This window comes from Aethalodelphis obliquidens, unplaced genomic scaffold (assembly GCF_003676395.1).
Source record: "Aethalodelphis obliquidens isolate GAN/ISIS:26980383/991018 unplaced genomic scaffold, ASM367639v1 scaffold1, whole genome shotgun sequence".
NCBI classification, from domain to species: domain Eukaryota; kingdom Metazoa; phylum Chordata; class Mammalia; order Artiodactyla; family Delphinidae; genus Aethalodelphis; species Aethalodelphis obliquidens.
This window is the reverse complement of record NW_020837945.1, coordinates 69,438,154-69,459,061: the sequence shown is the minus strand read 5'-3', so window position 1 is coordinate 69,459,061 and position 20,908 is coordinate 69,438,154. Positions and strand designations below refer to the sequence as shown.

At 44.9% G+C, this 20,908-nt stretch overlaps 1 protein-coding gene and 1 long non-coding RNA gene across 8 annotated transcripts in view; both read right to left on the bottom strand.

Annotated features, from left to right (window-relative positions):
• KALRN (kalirin RhoGEF kinase) overlaps positions 1–20,908 on the bottom strand; it is a 637,474-nt gene that overhangs the window by 506,691 nt on the left and 109,875 nt on the right. The gene's annotated exons all lie outside the window — the stretch shown is intronic.
• Positions 2,724–5,933, bottom strand: LOC113620671 (uncharacterized). The gene is made up of 2 exons (XR_003432860.1): positions 3,788–5,933; positions 2,724–3,515 (listed from the first exon to the last, which is right to left on the bottom strand). It is a non-coding gene; the product is annotated as an uncharacterized LOC113620671 (long non-coding RNA).

Genomic DNA, 20,908 nt, shown 5'->3' with positions numbered 1-20,908 from the left:
GGTAGGGATGGTATTCCTAGCACACGGGAAGGCACTGGGGGGGGGGGGGTTAAGCATGAGAGAGATATGATCAGATTTATGAATACAAATACATTATGGATACAATATTTACAATACAGGAAGATGACTGCAAAGCAGGCCATTACAAAGTATTATAGGAACTATGCTAATGAAGAAAGCTTCACTGCAAGGAGGGAGTCAAGAAGAAGACTAGGCTTCTTAGGGTAATGGCATTCTAGGCAATAATGACAGCTGCAAAGGTGTGGAAATGTGAAACAATACGTGTGGAACATGATGGCACGTTGGAGGGGAGACAGGTAGTCAGCATGGAGGGCAAGTAGGTTCACCCATGGGAGGCCTTATACACCAGCCTCAGGAACTGAATTGATTTTGCAGGTCCCTCGTCCTTAACTTGGCTCTTAAAAATACTGGTACCTGGCCCCGCACCAGACCAATTCCATCAGAACCTCTGAGGTGGAAGGCAGGCACCAGTACATTTAAAAGCTCTCTGGGTGACGCTAATGCATGGCCAGGGTTGAAAAACCACCACTGCAGGTGATGACTGAGGGGCCCTGAAGCATTTGAGATAAGCAGTAACGATTATTTATTTTCTGTAACAGGTTTGTTTTTCTAAAGATTATATTTTAGAATACAGTATTTTTAAAGTATAATATATTCAGGCAATGATGACAAATTAATTACCTACGTTTGCATTTGAAAGTTTTGAACATTGTTGCAGATGGAGTCACGAGTTTCCATCCCTCCTGAACTCTGGCTCTTAGGACAGTTTATGAGAAATCTAGAAACATCTAAACAGGAGAAACCACCAGCAATACAGAGTTGAATAAACAGGAGAGTTGAAGGACTTTAGAGCCAGAAAGATCCCCCTCAGAGCCTCGTTATTTTACAGCTAGATATAAAAAGAGAGGATCAAAGAGGTGCCAAGGCCCAGGTTGGCCAGGGTTGGCAGCAAAGGCAGAACTGGAACCCAAGCTCTCCACACCGCACCACACTGCTGCTTGTTACTAAATAAGAAAAGCCATCCTAATTTCTGGACTTGGCATTTTTTACAATATTAAGTAGATCATGAAAGAGCACTTCATTTTAGAAGAGAAATATAAAAGAGGAAAAGGATAGAAAATAAAAATCCACAGTAATCAAAAGCCGTTTGGGTCACACAGAACTTTATTTTTCAGGTTTTCTCCTTAGTTTATGACCTTCTGATGCTTTATTTTGATGTTCCGACAGGCTTCTGTAAACAGAATTTGTTCAAAGTAAGACAGGTTTTCTACAGGTTAGTAATTCTTGTTCAAAGCGCGTATTTCAGGATGTAGACACACATCTTTCTCCAGCCTCCAGAAGATGGAAGAATTTGAAGCAAGAGACACAGAGGACTGGGTCCTTTCCCTGTGCTGCGGGATGCATTTGCAGGACAGAATCCCTGGCTCTACGTTAGAATCAAATACCTGAGGATTTTTTGAGCCTGTATTTGGAAATACCAGTCCAACACTGAAGGCTAAAATATGCTGCATGTTTTACGGGTGTGCCAGGCAAATGTAGCAGCAGTGCCACCTGCATTTTTACTGTCATCTTTGGGCTCAAGATCCAAGATTCAAGCAGCAGGGGCCAGCCATGTGGTTCTTCTCCATTTCTTGATGAGTCTTTCACTTTACTCTCATCTGGACAAGTTGGAGGAAGTGCACCGAGATTTTAATTGCCAGATGAGTTTATCTGAAACAGAAGTAAGGGGTGGCTCAGCAAAGGTCAATGTCCAATCTGGATGCAGCGACAGCTATAGAAACTGACTCTGTTTATTGTGGTGTGTGAGTTCTGCAGTGAATCCAAAAGACAGTGCTTCTTGCTGCTCAGAATGACCACAGAAGAGACTGGCTTCAAGCTAGACCATGTGTAAGCTATGAAAGCTGTGACCATCCCCAGTAGGAGCAGATGTTGCAACTGAATCAACATAAATAGTGGCTTGGCCAAGGCTTGGTCATGCAGAGATGGGAGCAAATCCTCAGGTATTAAAAAAGCAGCCAAGTGGCCCAGAAGAAGACTGCGTGCAGGGAAGCTTGGAAGGAGGAGCACAGGCTTGGAAGTTGGCCCAGAGCAAACCTGTAGGTGAAAAATATGAGGACCATGGTCAAGGACCATGGTCAAGGGCCACCCAGCCTAGGAGTGGCCACTTCTGATGTTAAAGGGACCAAGCTCATCGGGACAGTCATCAGTTTGTGTTCTTCAAGCCGGAAATCCTCTGAAATTGTCTCAGGATCTTCCAAGATTAGACCCAGAACATTACCACTGTCTGGAATAGAGATAAGAGTTCCCAGAACCAAGTTATCTTTCTAAGCTGTGAAATTACATTTTATATAGTCCTTTAAGATCCTCAGATATTACTTTCTTGAATAACTTATTTTTTTTCTTAAACTCCCAAAAGGACATCAATCCTCTATGTTATCCAGTTTTTTTCTACAGCTTCTCAGTGTCTTTTACAAACTTATCCAATTTTTTTCAATCCCTGAGTAAAGATCCTAAAATTCAGTGTCCTGTTGTAATATTTATACATTTCTTCTTTTACCTTTGTATCATTTCCTTTTACCTATTATGAAGCCTCAGTTCTTGAACCTATTTTTCTACATCTCTCAGAATCTCTCCTACCTATCTTCTGGAGTACATCCAGCTTATAAAGATCTATAAAGAACACCAATAAAAAAATTTTTTTAAATGTCATCAACAGATTTAGGCTACGAGATGCACACTCTGATGCAGAATGAGATGAGGACATTTTCTCCAAACTGCTTTCACATCACTTGCAAGGTGATTTGTCAAAACAAATACTTTACCAATCTTCTCTGGAAGACTTCATCTACTTCATACATGGAGGTTCCCATCTATTTTTAATGATTCTGGAAACACAAAAGATGGTTCAAGTGTCATATGATGGAATCCACGGTTCCTTCCCTCTGTGCAAGTGATCAACCTTCCACTGCAGGAGCTGCTTGCTCTCCATGGAGGCTTCCCTTGCCCATGTGTTCACATCCTCACTTTAAAGAGGTTTGCTAAGAATGTCTTCCGAACCTGGGGCTCTAGCCAAGGTCCACTTTCAGGCACTCAAACCAACAGGCCAGGAGAACACACCGCTCCTTTTAAGTCCTTCTCATCTTCAAACATCGCCTTATTTATGATGTGTTTTGAATACAGCAAAGGGTCTATGGGTAGTTTGCATTTGTTCCCTGTATGGCCCTGGTGAGGATGCTGCGGCTTCACACACGGCAGCAGCAGGAATGGGGATCTGAGTGCTAGGAGGAGGTGCCGGCGTTCTCTCTTTCGTGCACCTTCTTTCACTCACGAAGAACTGTTTAAGCAGCAGACACGTCCCACATGTGCAGGTGCGCTCATCTTCTTTAAACACGCTTATTTCCTTGGATGGTATGTGGAGGTCATGTTTCTTCCTCTCCTTTGGAATAACCTGCAGTGAGGAAGGGCTTCATGTGCAGGAAGGAGGTTCCATTTTGCTAAGGAGAAAAAGGACAAAACTGTAGTTAGTGCCTCTCTTGTTTCTAGACAACTTTCTCCAGCATATAAACTCTGATAACAGCCTCTTCAGAGGACACTAAGCAGTATTCCAGCTCTGAAGGCCCCACCTCAGTAGTAAGATTGGGTGTTTGACTTCGCCTCCGAGCACAGCTTCACAAGAATTCAAATATAATTTACATACATTATGGAAATATGCCACTGCAGCTAAAATAGACTGTGATATTCGGTTTAGATAAATTTAAACTCTTACCTTGCAGTGAGGAGACATCTCTTTTTCCTTTGTGACTCTCAGAGTGAAGGGCCTCAAGGAGCTGATTTCCAACTTCCTTCCAACTCCTGCACCTTCACACCGGCTTTACTCCTGCCTCCCCTGACCACATGAGGCAGGGAGGTCCTTGCTTTCTAGCCTCCAAGCCTGCAGCGAGCATCCACACCACCCAGACTCTAAAGGCCTAGTTAGGAGGACTGGGACTTGTCCTCCAACCTGTGGAGCAAAATCCAACAACAAGAAGCCCACAAGAAAGGCACTGATTGTTCCTGCCCCAACCCACTCTTAGCAGACGGGCTGTCTGCCCTGAAGGCAGGAACTCACGCAGCCATCACCCCTGAGAGCCATGTCCGGCTCTGTGCACGACTCAGATCGTCAGGCACCACAGGCAGCTCTGCATTCAACAGGGCTCTGCATCGTTATCAGAGATGATGGGGGGTAGGCACGAGACAGGTCCTAATATATGAACACAAAACTTCAAACATTTGATTTCATGCTACAATGAAACAATTTCTCAATCCAAAAGACATCCATCTTTCAGCCCCTTTCTGGGTTATTTTCTGTAGGGGACTCCTCAGAAACAGAGAGGCCACCAGGCAGTGCCTGTGGTTCTGATCTTCAGAAGCAGCTAGAGAAAGGAGAAAATTGGGAGGTGATGCTGTGAGGTTTTGATGCAGATGCCCACCGGCCTGGAGAATGAAATGCTCTGGGATATGTGCAAACAGCTCTCACTTCTAGGAGCAAAGTCTGGGCCAGAGGACTGGGGTCCGTGATAGTACAGGACATTTTTAATGACGTGCATGAGGCCACATGACACTCACATACTTGTGTTCTGTCGATGCAAACCCATGTCCCCCCTGACCTCCTGGGATAAAGAGTAAACTGTGAACCAAAAGGAAGGAAGAAAGAGGAAAGACTAGAGTTGAGGAGGGAGCATAACCTTGAGGGCACAGGTAGAACCAGCGAGGTGATCTCAGGTCATCTGTTACTAAGCACGGTTTACAGTTCATTTCAATCCAATGACTGAGGTCTGTTTTACCCCCTCCCAAGGGAGCTCCTAGGGCCTTCCAGAAGAAATAAGAATATATTGTATCAATGGAGTCCCAGTAAACAGGGTTAATTCCTCACAATGATCGTAAGTAGTGAGCATTCACCACAAAGTGCAATAGTCACCCTGTTAACACCCAGAGTGTCAAATTTACTTGACTATCAGCTTGGTCCAGTATCCGTACTCTTTTGTTTTTGGGGGGAAAGTGCTTGTGATTTTCGTTCGTGGTAAAAGATACATAACATAAAATTTAGCATTTTGGCCATTTTTAAGTGTACCGTTCAGCGGCATTAAGTACATTCACACTGTTGTGCAGCCAGCACCACCATGTGTCTCCAGAACTTCTTCATCTTCCCCAGCTGAAACCTGCACTACTTTTCACACAGTCTATGAGCCACCCCAGAACCCCAAAGGACGGGGCCTCCACCTACCATCCTGTTCAGTCCTGGGGAGGACTCTAAGATACAATATTATCTAGCATTTTAAGGTTCACAAAGTTCTTCCTCAATGCCCACACCAACCTCGCTTGCCTCCTGTATAAGGAAGAAGACCAAGGCTCTGAGAGGGGGACAGGCTCACCCCAACTGAACCGTGACAATGGGTGGAACCGGGCTAGGCTTCCAGTGCACATCTCATGACACCTCACCACCTCTAACACTGAGAAGGGGGATGTGAGAAGGCTCTGCACTGGTGCCTAAGGACACCCTCCAAGGGCAGACCTGTCCCTTGTCCCACCCTCTGCTTTGTGGGATTCTCACTGCTTTGGACAGAAAGCCAGAGCTGCCTGGCGGCCCAGAAAAAAAGGCAGCTCTCTTACACAGCACTCACTGCAAACGCCAGCTTGGTCGTTGAGCACTTTTTTTTTCTTCCTTTCCTTTCTCACTTGCATCAAGATAAACCCACACCCCATTCACTTCTTCACAAAATCACCATAACACACTCCCCATCACCCTTCTCTCTGTCCTCTTCCCAGTGCACAGGAAGAGAGAAGGTCTCTATTCCTGAGGATCGTTTTAGCCAGATTTCTTCTGCATAAAAATAGGAGTGCCCAGGGCTTCCCTGGTGGCGCAGTGGTTGCGAGTCCGCCTGCTGATGCAGGGGGCGCGGGTTCGTGCCCCGGTCCGGGAAGATCCCGGGCGCCGTGGAGCGGCTGGGCCCGTGAGCCGTGGCCGCTGGGCCTGCGCGTCCAGGGCCTGTGCTCCGCGGCGGGGGAGGCCACAGCAGTGAGAGGCCCGCGTATCGCAAAAAAAAAAAAAAAAACAAACAAAAAAATATAGGAGTGCCCAAGAGATCCTGCCTGGTGTGCTTTGTCCTTCCTGTGCCTTGTAGGGGTGGCTCTGTCCATGACTTCCCATCAAGTTCAAGATGCCCCAAGTGCCTCACAGGGCACCTCCATTCAGGTGACCAGAAGCTTCCAAGTGTGAATTTGCCCCTATGTAGTTCTGGGCAAAATGGCATCACGAATGATAAGTGCAGACTTCTTACCACAGACAGAATCACAACATTGGTCACGGTACTGCACACCCACTGGCACCCAAGCATTTGATCCCCTGAATTTGTGATACATACACCCCAAGTGCACGTTGAACCCCACTGTATTCCTTTCCTAGGGCTACCACAACAAATTACCACAAACTGGATGGCTTAAAACAACAGAAATTTGTTGTCTCACAGTTTAGCCCAAAATCAAGGTGGCAACGCCTGAAGGCTCTAGGGAAGACGCCATCCTTGGCTCTTCCAGGCTCATAATAGAGCCCGGGAATCCCTGTCATTTCTGGGCATACAGCTCCATCACTCATGTCTGCCTCCCCCTTCACATGGCTTTCTTCTCCATGAATCCTCTGCTCTTCCTACAAGGACACCAATCATAGGATTTAGGGCTCACCCTAATCCAGCACAACCCCTTGTTACCTTAACTAATTACATCTGCACAGGTCCTATTTCCAAATAAGGTCACATTCTGAGGTTTGTGGGTAGACCTGAACTCTCAGAGAACACTTATTCAACCCAGTATACCCACCGTCCAGCTCCAAGGTATGTTAAATCCAGTTTCTTGTTTTCTTTGTTTGTTTTTGCCTCCAGCACCTTCTCTATTTCAATCCTACTCTTGATCATTGCCTTGTTGGAACCGTGTCTGAGGCATCTGCCTCCATTCTCCCTACCCCATTCAACATCTCCAGACCTCACTATAAATGGGTGCGTGAACACCAGGTCAAGGAGGAAATAATACTAAGTTGCCCACAGAGGGTTCATCATTTCAAGTCTCCATCTCTCCTCATTCACCCAAGAAATAGCGTGCGTTCAACTCACATTCAGCATTGCACTGGAGCTTACAGGGCTCCTGCCCTCAGGGGACTTAGTGTACAATAGAGAAATGGACAGTTGCATGGCGGGATGAGCAAAGCAAGGAAAAGACCGAGGTACTGAAGGAGGAAGTGGGCATGAGCAGTGGAGGAGCAGAAGACATGGGGACAATGTGGGGAAAGGCAAGAAGACACAAACAAGCGTAGAATTTTCCGGGGACTGTGAGCAGACCCCAGCTGGCTAGATGATGGCCCCACTGCAAAGGGCAGCCTCCATCAGTGCTAAGGTCGTAAAGGCAACTGCTTGTGGATGTGCACCTGATCCCGTAGGGCTCTGAGTCCAGGCCAAGAGGACTCACTAAGGTTTTCTAAGCAGCTGGGGGTTTGACTAAGTGGTGTTCGGGGAAGCCAGATCTAGTTGGGTGTGCATGACGGACTGGGAGGAGTAGGGAGTTGGCAAGGAAACACTGGCTGGGAGCCCAGTTAAGGAGACAGGCTCTAAGGCCAGAGCTTTATTCCTCTGCTATCCGTGAATCCCCACCCGTGGCCGCAACCTTCCGTCAGACTCTGCAGTCAATACAGCCATCCCGACGTGGCTGGGGGTGGGGCATCCTGGCTGCCCTCCACCCTCCCTTCCCATTAACCTGATGAGTTGCAGAGGGCACATCATGGAGAGCTTTCAATGAATTCCAGGAATGGAGATACCCTTCGGACAAAAATCCCCAAAGAGGAGCTCAGCAGTACTTTGCAAATCAACATAACAAATGCCTCTTATGGACAACAGCCTGTCCAGAGAGGGCAGAATCATGGCCTCAGTTCAGATTCAGCTTCTTCCCACCACTGCACTTCCCCAGTACTGGCGCTGGCATCCAGGAGGTAGTGAAGCGACCCCCTGCTCAGGGCACTGCTTTGCATGGGAGGCCACCAGACAGGTGGTGATCATCTCCCCGTGAGACTGAGAGCTCCCCAGGAAGGGTGGGCTGTCTCTCCCATAAGGCTCCAGCAGGGTCCCTCCAGTCACCAGACGCAAAGCCCAGGGGAGGCTGTAATACACCTCCACCTTCTCTATCCTCCTCACGGGCCCCCAGGTTCCCCTGCTTGGGACCTTAAGGAGCAGAGGGCAGGGTGGAGGTAACATGGATGGCGCAGGAGCAAGCCCAGAGAGTGGGAGGCAGAATAACCTCTGCAGTCCTCAAGGCACATCCCTGAGCCTCTTTTCTCGCCTTAGGCCTTCCTGGAGAAAAGTGAGCAGAAGGGGGCTCAAAGGAGCACGAGGATGGCTTTCTCCGTAAGAAAAGTTCGGTGCGCCACCTCAGGAAGCTCCTACAGGCTTCACAGCCACGGTACCAGCCAGGAGCAGCAGGTCTCAGGAAAGAGCCCGGGGCAGGAGCACAGGGGAAAGGGGGAGATGTGGAATTTCCCGAGCGCAGCTAAGGCAAAGGAGAGAAAAGGCACACTCTCCACGTCCACCTCCACTGGCCTGGAAGTTCAAGCTCCGCTAGGTGGTACACAGGATAGCAGTCCACAGGGAAAGGACCCTCCCCCAGATTGTTTTCCCTTTTTCATCAATCAAACTTGAAAGACATAACTTCCACCCCCTTTATTTCCGAAGGGAGATGCAAATGGGTGATCTGTTTGGACTAAAATTAAACTCCCTCTGTGTGTAACTTCTCGATGGTATTCATATATTGAATCTGACTCACACTTTTGATGGGAAAGGTTTTATTAATATAACTACATATCCCAGCCCACTCGCGTTGGGATTCATGGCTCTTGCCCAAGGTACATTTTGGCTTAGTTCTATGTTAACTTAAATCCTGGCATGGACTAATGTTTCACAACAAGCACATTGACAAATGCTATGAGAGATTCCTAGCTGTCTTTGGGTAACGATTATGAAGCAAAATTGGAAGTGGGAAGCGGCCTTGTTTACACAAGCAAAGACCCCCAGATTGGAGGGTCTGGAGACCCGGGATCTCATCACACCGCTATCCGTGTGATCCAGCCATTGCCTCTTCAGAGTCTCAGGTTCCTCATCTGTAGAATGAGATTTCTGGCCTCACACAATTCTCAGTTCTCTTCCAGCTCTGACTTCCTGTGATTGTAAAAGACATTTAAAAATATCTCCAGGGAGAGAAATCTCACAATATTATTTAGTCATGAGAAGATTGGACTAATGATATCTAATATCTCTGGGTTCTGAAAGCCTATTATTCAGTTATACACAATGGTTTTTAAACGTGCAAAGATTAGTTAAAAAAAAGTTTAACAAACAAAACAGAAGAGTCTTTCTTAAATGCCCGTTTTAAAAGAACAGAAGTTAAAGCGTCTAAAATAAAACCTCTAGCCATTCTGTGTACACACAGAGAAAACGAGTGGATGAGATTAAAGCTATGCAACAACTGGAGTGGCAAAGACTTGTGGTGACCGGGACACTTTGCTGATTGAAATAAGACATGACAATTATGGGGACATTATACCACAGTCTTAACTCCATGTCACTGTTATACCTTTTGCCATTAGGCACAGGGGAGCCCAGAATCCCAACATGTGTATGGCATTATGCAAAAAAGATTAATTCTCTCTCAGCAAGGGCACTGCTCTCTCCCCAGCTCCATGGCAGATCCTGGGGCAGTAGAGTAGCATCTCGAGATACTTAAGAACTTGGGTAGGACAACTAGGGCTTTAGCAGGTGCCCAGTTTGGATGTTACTATGCAAAACCTGACATCAGGTTGGAGTTGGAGTCATCCTGGTTAACAGGCCATAGATGAGCTCAAGTCACAATGAAGGTACAAAGGGGGGTACAATACAGGGACAGACAAGTGACACTTATCACCAAATACCAGCTAAGTCCAGCCATGGCAGGGAACAGCAATGGGCAAGAGTTGTGGTCAAACGGTCAAGCATTAGTAAGGTTTTTGTCAGGCCCCAAGTTTAAACAGAATCTATCATTTAACACAGTCAGAAGTCATCCAAGCCCTCAGGGCTGGGAACAGATTTTGAGTGATGGTATATAGAAGATTCTCAACTGTATTCCTTGACCAAATGGAAACTTACAAAGAAGCTACTGCTTCATTGTTTGCTGAACAATGTTTCCCATTCATGGCAGCTCAGACTTCTAAGTCACCCAGGACAGGGGAACAGGAGTGAGGGATAACTCTCTAAGCTTAAATGTGCTCGGACCAGGTCCAAGTCCCCTAGGAAGGAGAACTGCACTTCATCGACCACGCTGGGTGTCACTGATGGAAAGGAGCTGTATTATCTGGATGTGCTGGGGATCTGACAGCGACCCATACCCTCTGTAGTTTGAGTTGGGTTGGGCCCTTAAAAAAGGGGTGCTCACCCACCTGAGGAGAAACACCCCTCAGCAGCACCTCAGACCCAGCTGCCTCAGGATCGTAGAAAACTTGAAAGATTTCAGGCTGCTAGAGGTAGCTGGACACAAACAAAAGGCCCTCCACAGAGTCATTAAAATAAGCAAGCAATTAGAGGCTCTGGGTATCCAATGTCAGCATGACAATCAGGGAGATGTGATAAACCCCAAGAATAAGCACCAGCTAAGCCTATGTTCAGAGAAAGCATTCCCTTATTATGAGGAGAAGTGGCATTAGATAAAGTAACGATCATTGTCAGTTGAATCTTGTGAGAAATTGTATTTAACTTGAAACTAAGTATTGTGCTCCTATTAATTCTATTTCTTATGGTGTATCTATCTTCTAATGGAGAGGACAGTTAACTACTACACACTATGGTTCTATTAGAGTTATTTTATTTGGAGAAGTATACCTAAATACTGTCTGGGAGTCAATGGGTTTTATATCTGGGAACTTCCTGGACCTCTGATCTTGCCCTGGCCTCTCTTAGCCATCATACGTGTGCCAAGGATCTCACTAGCCACTTATCCAATAAAATCAAACTCAAAGTAGTACCAGTTACTTGGTGGCACTTCCAAATTGTAATGCATGGAAACAGATCCACAGACATATATGTATCACTTGATTCATGACAAAAGTGACACTACAGTGCTGAAGGGAAAGAATACTCTTTTTAACAAAAGACTGAGTCAATTGGATGGCAAAACAGGAAGAAGAAAAAAAAAGAATCTTTCCCTCACGATACACAAAAAGCACTTCCAAATAGATCTAAATGTGAAAAGTAAAACAATACAGCTTTCAGTAAAAATAAAATTTAGGGTAGACAAAGATTTTTTTTTAATTTTAATTTAATTTTTTTAACATATTTATTGGAGTATAATTGCTTTACAATGGTGTGTTAGTTTCTGCTTTATAACAAAGTGAATCAGTTATACATATACATATATCCCCATATCTCTTCCCTCTTGCGTCTCCCACCCTCCCTACCCCACCCCTCTTGGTGGTCACAAAGCACCGAGTTGATCTCCCTGTGCTATGCGGCTGCTTCCCATTAGCTATCTATTTTACGTTTGGTAATGTATATATGTCCATGCCACTCTCTCACTTTATCACAGCTTACCCTTCCCCTCCCCATATCCTCAAGTCCATTCTCTAGTAGGTCTGTGTCTTTATTCCCGATTTACCCCTAGGTTCTTCATGACTTTTTTTTTTTTCTTAGAGTCCATATATATGTGTTAGCATATGGTATTTGTTTGTTTTTCTCTTTCTGACTTACTTCACTCTGTATGACAGACTCTAGGTCCACCCACCTCACTACAAATATCTCAATTTCGTTTCTTTTTATGGCTGAGTAATATTCCATTGTATATATGTGCCACATCTTCTTTATCCATTCATCCGATGATGGACACTTAGGTTGCTTCCACGTCCTGGCTATGGAGAACAGTATGGAGGTTTCTTAAAAAACTAAAAGTAGAACTACCATATGACCCAGCAATCCGACTACTGGGCATATACCCTGAGAAAACCATAATTCAAAAAGAGTCATGTACCAAAATGTTCATTGCAGCTCTATTTACAAGATTTCTTAAATAGGACACAAAAAGCGCTAACTGTAAAAGAAAAAATCTTGGTAGATTAAAACTGTACTACATTAAAATGAATAATGTATTTCATCCAAATACATCATAAAGAGCATGAACAGCCAAGCTGTAGACTGGAAGAAGATATTCACAATGCATATATTCCACAAAAGACTCATATCCAGAATATATAAAGAACTCCTACAACTCAATAAGAAAAAAGCAGATCCCTTCAATAGCAAAGACTAAGCAAAACAACTGAAGATTCACTTTACAAAAAAGGGCATCCAAACTGCCAATAAACGTATGCAAAGGTTCTTAGCCTCATTCATCATCAGGGAAACACAAAAGCAAAAAACAAAAAGCAAACCCACAATGTGGCACTACTATATACCTACCAGAAGGGCTAAAATGGAAAAGACAAATAACACCAAGTATTAGCAAAGATGTGGAGCGACTGGAAGTCTCCTACCTCCTGGTGGAGATGTGAATTGTTATAACTACTTTAGGAAACTATTGATGTTTGACAGTACTTACTACAGCTAAACATATGCATCCTCTAGAGCTCAGTAATTACTCTCCCAGGTTTGTACTCCACAGTACTGGGAACATACATTCATCAACAGACTTATACAAAAGTGCTCATAGCAGCTTTATTCATAATAGCTCCAAACTGGAAACAACCCATATTCCTTATACAGTAAAATAAACAAATTGTAGTATTTGTAGAATATTACATCACAATGAAAATGACATACAGTTGCTACACACAGTGCGGATTAATCTCTCACATATAATGCTGAACAAAAGAGGACACATACAAAATAGAACATACTTTAAGATACCATTTATGTAAAGTGTCAAAACGGGCAAACTAATCTATGGTGCTGGAAGTCACCCTAGATATTGCCCTTGAGAGGAGAGACTAGTGAAGGGAAGGGGACCCTTGGGGGCCAGTGTTCTGGGGTGCTGGTAACGTTCTGGTTCTTAATCCGTATGCTGGTTTCTCAGGTATGCTCACTGGGTAAAAATTCACTGAGCTGTACACTTAGGATTTGTGTACTTTACCAGATGTATGTTATATTTTGGTAAAAAAAAAAAAGTTTACAATGAGGTTATATAAACACAAAATAAATTGAAGGCATAAAGTCCATGTGGGGCTGGGGGACGGGCATAAATTCCACCTCGCCAATCCAGACCTATTCTACTAAATGACAGCAAAATTGACAGCTTCTAATTGCTCAGATTATTCTGTTCTCAAATGAAAATTTGATTTTTTATTTATTTAAGATATAGGCCCCACTTTCAGAAAAAATTGGAAGCCACCATCTTATTTATTGAGCAAACACACGTTAGAGGCTTTTTCGTCTTCACTGGAAGCATTTAGGACATCAAAATTGTTAAATTTTGCTTGGTTTACCTTTACTTTTTTTCCCATGTTAATATATGAGTTTTTAAAAATACAATCTTTCTTGGCTAACACCCTCTAATGAAGAGTAACCGCCCTAGTATTTACATAGCCAGCAAGCAAATTAAGCAGAGTAGAACACAATCTACCCAATCAGAATCTTTGGAAGGCTTCAGCCAGCGACCATTGTTCAGGTCTAACAGCCTCATGCTCATTGGAAAGGGAAGATTGGGAGCAATTGCCTCAATAACCCAAGCCAAGAAAAACAGCCACGGTGTTCAGGAAAAAGAGGGGGCCACAGAGACCAAAGCCGCTCTAGTGAAACAGAGCCTGGCTGGCCTGAAAGAGCTCATGTTTTCCATGTGCTGGCTTCTGCCCCTTCTGGAGAAAAGCTTTTCCAGGGGACGGGATCATTCTCTTCCATCCACCAGACTTACATTTGTACAACGCCTATGGTTTACAAAGTTGCCCAGATACTACCATCACCTGAGTCTTATGCTCACACTAAGAAAAAGGTTATTACTCCCCCCTTTTTGCTGATGAAAGAACTGAGGCTCAGCCAGCTAAGGTACTTCTTAAAGCCGGAAAGTCACACTGCGAGGACAAGGCACACTCAGGCACAGTGCTCTGTCTCCTCTACCATGAGGTCTCCTGGCTTCTCTCCAAGCCTGCTTGTGAGAATAAGAACATAATCCCAAGACCTAAAAGCAATTAGGCTAGGACTGTTAGACATGGGGCAGCAGGCAAGCTGGAAACCGTGTCCCAGCCCATGAACAGTGTTCACATCTTCAGGATCATGCATCCTGGAGGCATTGGGAGGAGCGGGGAGAGGCACAGGAAGGAGCCAAGACTGGGGCAATTAGCTGTTGAGTGTTAGCAATGGTCTGAATGCCTCAGTCCAACTCCACTGCACAAAGGTCATCAGCAACAATGGAAACATGTTCCATCCAGGCAGGCTTTCCTGCAGATGGAACTGACACTTGTGGCTTTGAAATATACACCATATAGCTCTGAAATCCACTCACAAACATGGTAAGGTTGATTCTGCTAGAGATGACATGTCCCCAGTACTAAAGCATAAAGAGCACTGGCTTTGGAATCCAACAGACCTGGCTTTGAATCCCAACTCTACTTTGTGAAGACACATCTAGTGAACAAGTTACTTTGCTCTGAGCTTCAGTTTCCTTGGCCATAAAACAGCAATAATACCTAATACCATCAGAATCATTGTGAAAATTGATGAAATAATATATGTAAAGTTCCTTTCCCTACTTTAAAAAATAAATAGATGAAAATAAGATTAGTTTTCTTTTTGTGAGCTTTTAAAACATATGATATGACAAGTTTGTGTCTTTCTTGGCAGCTAAAATGAAATAAAAACATAAATCGTTTAAATTCATACCTTACAGGATACTCATATATGAGTATGTAATAACCTTCTCAGATGGCCTGATTTAAGCACCTTGACCTTTTTTTTTTTTCCTTTTTCACCTGGAAGTAATCTGATTAACTCAGTGCCTGCTTCATTTCCTGGAAGAGAAACTGCGATAATCTTCTCCTCAATTTCAATAAATGATTAACATGACAAAAACATGTCAGCCGTAGTCAGAATCCAGCTCCCACAATTTTCTCTGGAGCTGATGTTGCCAAATGCTGCCTGAAAGAAAGATGAGTATCTGATTTCCCAGTTAACTCCAGATGTTGTCCTGGGCAAATTCCACAGGTTACCCAAAGAAGCTGAAAGAAAGGGTCTTATATGTGGCTGCCTATGACTTTCCTTTAAAAAAAAAATCATCAAAATGTACAGGTGTTCTTCCATTAGAATGTTTTGTTGCTGTCACCTCAAACCCCATGAATACCCTCTACCCATAAACTGGTCTGCTTATCCAACTGTCCTATTTCTGTGCATGCCTGCACGCTCTTAGAATCTTAGAAACAAGGAACTGGAAAGGCTTCCATTAAAGCCATTTGGTCCAATATCAAAAAAATGCAGGAATCATTTCCAGTCATCCCTGATGATCTGCTACTGGCTAAATACCTCCAGTGTAGGCGAGTCAACTACAAACACAAACTTCTCCGCTGCACTGCTCCCCTTCTTCGTCAAGTTCTTCCGTAAGTCTAGCTGGCATGTTTCCCCTTATGTTCTTCTCCCATTCACTAATCCTAGCTCTGCCTTCAAGAGCAATGGGGGGCATAGATAAATCTCACCCGTCCTCCACATCGGAGGCCCAGCAATATGGAAGGCAGCCATTAGGTTTATACACACATTTTCTGCTCTGAATCAAAGACAATTCAAATAACATTTGTTGAGGGTCAACTACGTGCCTCATATTGCTTTATGTGCTAAGACAGGAGAGCTAAATAATGCATGGTATCTACACACAAGACTCTTACATGAGTCCCTGTGAACAATCTGGATATGACCTGGCTTCCAGACCACCCACCGTCTCCCTCCTCCAGGTACACTGTGGCTTGTTGATGCTTCTCTTAAAGCATCAACTTTAAGATGCTGTAAGAGAAGCATCTTAAAGTTGGGTATTTACCCAAAGGAGCTGAAAACTTATGTCCACACAAAAACCTGCATAAAGATGTTTATAGAAGCTTTATCCTTAATTGCCAAAACTCGGAAGCAACCAAGATGTCCTTTAATAGATGAATGGATAAACTGTGGTGCATCTAGACAATGGAATATTATTCAGAGCTAAAAGGAAATGAGTTATCAAGCCATGAAAAGACATGGAGGAACTTTAAATGCCTATTACTAAGTGAAAGAAGTCAATCTGAAAAGGCTGTATACTGTATGATTCCAACTATATGACATTCTGGCAAAACTATGGAGACAGTAAAAAGATCAGTGGATGCCAGGGGTTAGGGGGAGGGAGGCAGAGCACATGGGATTAAGGCAGTGAAACGACTTTGTATGCTACTCTAATGGTAGACACATAACATTATACTTTTGTCTTAACCCATAGAATATACAACACCAAGAGTGAACCTTAATGTCAACTATGGACTTTGGGTGATTATGACATGTTGATGTGGGTTCATCAGCTGTCACAAATATACCACTCTGGTGGGGGACGCAGACAATGGGGGAGGGTAGGCATGTGGGGAGGGCAGGGTGTAAGTGGGAAATCTCTGTATCTTCGTCTCCATTCTTCTGTGAACCTAAGACTCTTAAAACATAAGTCTTTTTTAAAAAATTAATAGACCAAAAGTAGATGGGTGGGTCTGTGGATTATACCAATGCCGATTACCAATGTGGTTTTGACATTGTACTATAGTTGTGTTAGATGTTAACAGTGGGGGATGCTGGGTGAAGGGTGCAAGGACCTCCCTGTGTGTTTCTTTGCAACTTCCTATGAATCTATAATTATTTCAAAATTAAAAGTTTAAAAATAAATGGATAGATGAGATGACACTGGCAAAAGCTGCTGACAGGACAGTTCACATTCTAAAAATAGGCCCGAACCAGGGTGGGTCCATCTACTGAAATACTTCTGGAAATGAGCACCGAGGAGAAGAGAGCAGAACTGTCCAATCAATATGCACACCCTGCCCCTCCCTAGGAGGCAGGGCACCTTTCTGGAAGGGCAACGCTGAGCTCTGTGTTCTGAATTTACAGGGCTTGCTCCTCATTCCTATTCTGGAACAACGGGATGGTCAGAGTTTGTGGCCTGTGCTCCTTGTCACCTAGAGGGACTATGTGGCCTCGGGGTGGGGGGTCATGAGCCATCAGGCTCCAGAGTCCAACACACCTGGCTTTAAAATGCAGGCCCATCCCTCACCAGCTGTGGTGGCCTGAGCACATGATTTGCCCTCTTCTAGACTCCACAAAACAGGGATGGAGGAAAGCACTGTTATCACATAGGGCTGTGAGAGAAGTCAATGAAGTAATTCATACAAAGCACATATAAAGCTCCAGTATCTACTAAAAACTCAGTAAATGCTCATGGTCTTGGAGCCTCCGCCTCCTGCAAGAGGAAGGACACACTCTTCCTCCCCTTTCAACTTCAAGCAGAGCACCTGTCCTTCCCCCACTTGCTGGTACCTCTCAGCATGCCATGGCGTCTCAGATTTCCAGCTAGTCTAACCAGAGCTTCTCAAACCATCTGCGGTAAAGGACCAGTTGAGCTTGTTTTTTTCATTTTTTAATCCCATCTGTTATAGATTGGTACTTTGGTAAAATACAATGAAAATGAATTACTTGAGAAAGGCAATTTTAAAACAAGTATAAGGCCCAGTTGTTGTTTTTTTAATTTTTAGATTCAACAGACAAAAATACTCTGGCAAATTGCTATAAAAGTATCTAAATGCTTCCTTTCAATTTCTGTACTTCTCATTACTGACTAATAACAAACAGTTGGCAGAGCTGGACCACAGACTGCACTTTGAGTACTGCCTCTTTTGTAGCTTTTCCTCCAAGTTCCTAATAACATTACAGTCATAAAACACAAATGAGTAATTAAAAATCTCTATTTTTTATATTAATTTTAATTCCCAAGATTGCATGTTCTTTGAGTGCCAGGGTCACGTCCACTGTGCCTAGCATACGACAGGTGCCTCACAGGGGCTCAAATCCTTGCTGATAATCCAAATATTAAACAGGTATATTATTTCCTTCTACTTTTTCACAACTTAGACCACTTGATAGTGCATTTGTGAAAACCTGCCTAATGAACACATTTTGTCCCTGTAGCATCCCTCCCTATTTACCTGCCTTCCATCGATTTGTGTTTGTCTTTTTCACCACCTGCTTCATCTCCATTTAACTGAAATGCACTAGATATAGTCACTGTTTCTCTTCTACTGAGGGACAAGACAGGGCAAATCACAGAAAATCCCATTCATCAGAAAAGCTGGCTCTGGCTCACCAGATAAACATTCAAGGAAATGGAGTGCGCATATTAATACACTTCCAGGGTATACTGTTATTCTCTCTACAGCTGGGCCCATGATGGCTGCTCAATAAACGTTTATGTGAACTGGCCATGGAGCACCCGCTACATCTGTTACTGCAAGTCACATCTTCATCCTGTCCCTCAGAAGACAGAAAGGGGCAATGAGCGCTGTTACAGGAATGAGCCTCGGGCCATTTAGACCAGTGCTTTTCTACCCTGGCTGCACAGTGGAATCAGCTGGGGAGCTTTCCAAAAAAAATACTCATGCCTGCCTCCCAGACCCAGAGACTTTTCTGTAATGTAATTGCTCTGCAATGAAACGTGAGCATCATTATTTTTCAGGTTCCATCAGTAATTCCAATGTGCAGCTAAGATGAAAAACCACTGATCAGGAATACCCTCCCACCCACACTGGGACTTAGCAGATGTGCCTTACATGTTTGTTGAGTGGACGAATGACTCACTCAATGGGTGGGAATGACTCTGTGGCAAATGTGGAGACGGTCTTGACTCCTGTCTCCTCAGACCCCTCACCTCTAACGTGCATCTCCTCCCGAGGTCCAGCCTTAAACTCCAGCCAGAAACATCCCCCGTCCATCCTCCTCCTGGTAGGAGGAGGGCTTGTTTCTCCCAGGGATTACTGGCCCTAAAAAAGGACTAACTTAGCTCATCCTCACCTTTGTCAAGCAGGAGACTCCAGGACTTTCTAGAATACATACCCACAAGGCCCCCACAAAGAGCACTGGCCTCACTCACACAGGATGGGAACATGTCTTCTCATCTCTTTTGTGTTTATCTAATGGTTGTTCCCCGATTGTTTTTCTGGCGGTCCATGGGACCACGATGCTATCTCAGACTCCAGACGACAGAGGACAGAGGTCTGAGAACGCTTAGTACCAAGTGGCTTGTTTTTAAAAGTCAAGTAAACAGACGCTGCTGTGCTGCTGAAGGCAGGCGGCGGGCAGTGTGAGAGGTGAACGGGGGAAGGAGGAGGAGGAAGTGATGCAATGTGTGGGCCTAGAGGGGGTGATGAGATGCTGGCAGCCCACTGTGGGCAGGCACAGGCGACACACGGACCAGGCAGTATCTGCAACCCTATCCAAGGGGCAGGGAAGAGCTTCGCTGAGCTCCAGGTTCTCTCCTGAGAATGCGTGCCTGCAGCTGCCCCGGCTTCTGACCTCTGGCTGCCCCCTTAGCTGCTGCTGCCGCTGCTCTTTCCACCTGAACAGCAGCCCCTCCCCAGCCTCCTCTTCAAACCTCCTTCCGTGACCCCAGAGGAGCCTCTGAACTTTCACTCTCCCTCTGGACCCAGAACCTCCCAGTCCTCCTTGACGCCTGCCTACCTACACAGAGGCAGTTCGGGTTGCTACGTGGGGATGTTTGGAAGGAGATGAACACAGGGTGGCTGTGTTTTAAACCAGGAAGAAAAAAAAAGGAAATACATTAGGTCCAAGGAGAGACCTTCCGCTGGCCCCCCAGAGCAGACATCCCCTGGGTCTCCCCTTCCCTGCCCACTAGCATACTGATGGCATTCTATCACTAGTAACGGGCATTTTCTGGTATGCTTCTGTCTCCCCACTAAAAGGGGAAAAGGAAACTTGCACTATTTGGGCACCCCTGTTTCCTGGCACTCTGCTAGACTCTATTTGTGGGTTTTCTCATACAATTCTTCTAATCCATGAGCTACGTTAAGAGACCCACTGAGGGTCACACAGCTTGCAATTGGCAGAGCTGGGATTCAAACCTAGTACTTCGTGACTTCAAAATTCACAGAGGATCATCCTCCAGTGAAAGTAAGTCTCACACTCCTGTCACCAAAAAGAATAATCTGCCCTCAGCCCTAAAGAGGCTCACCCAAGGCAAGAATCATGAAGCCCCATTAGACTGGTTCCTCCCACTGGGCTCCATAAACCATGTGGGTTGACTGAATCATCAGCTTCCAGAAAAGAGAGGAAAACGTATTTGATGCCAGTAACATATGAAGAGATATGTGCCTTCTCTTGTTACACCAGCTTCTTAGGTGGCTGGAGAAAGGAAGGAGGGAGGCACCCAGCCAAGACAGGTGAATCACTGACCACCCCAGAGTCCAAAATAACATTTCTGAGTCCCAGAAGCACCTCGCAACTGTAGGGATTCTGAGAAAATGATTTGTTCACATACCATCCAGTAGATAATTCCTGAGCACCTACTATGTGCCAAGAACTGTACTAGAGGCAGGGGTGAACAAAGCAGTCAGCTCTGTCCTCGTAAATCTAGCAGCTATCGGAGGAACAAGGCTGGGGTTCAGAGGCATTTGTGGGGTAACAGCATCTCCTGACACACTACCATAAATTTAGAGCTGAGGCACTTTTGGGGGAGGAGGAGGAGAAGGAGGAGTTAAGGAAACCAAACTCGTTGCTATGCAACCATGACGATTTATTCTTAGCCAGAGCAGCAGCACGGCACCAGGCGTGGGTGGGGGAGGAGCCAGGGAGGGTAGGGGGGA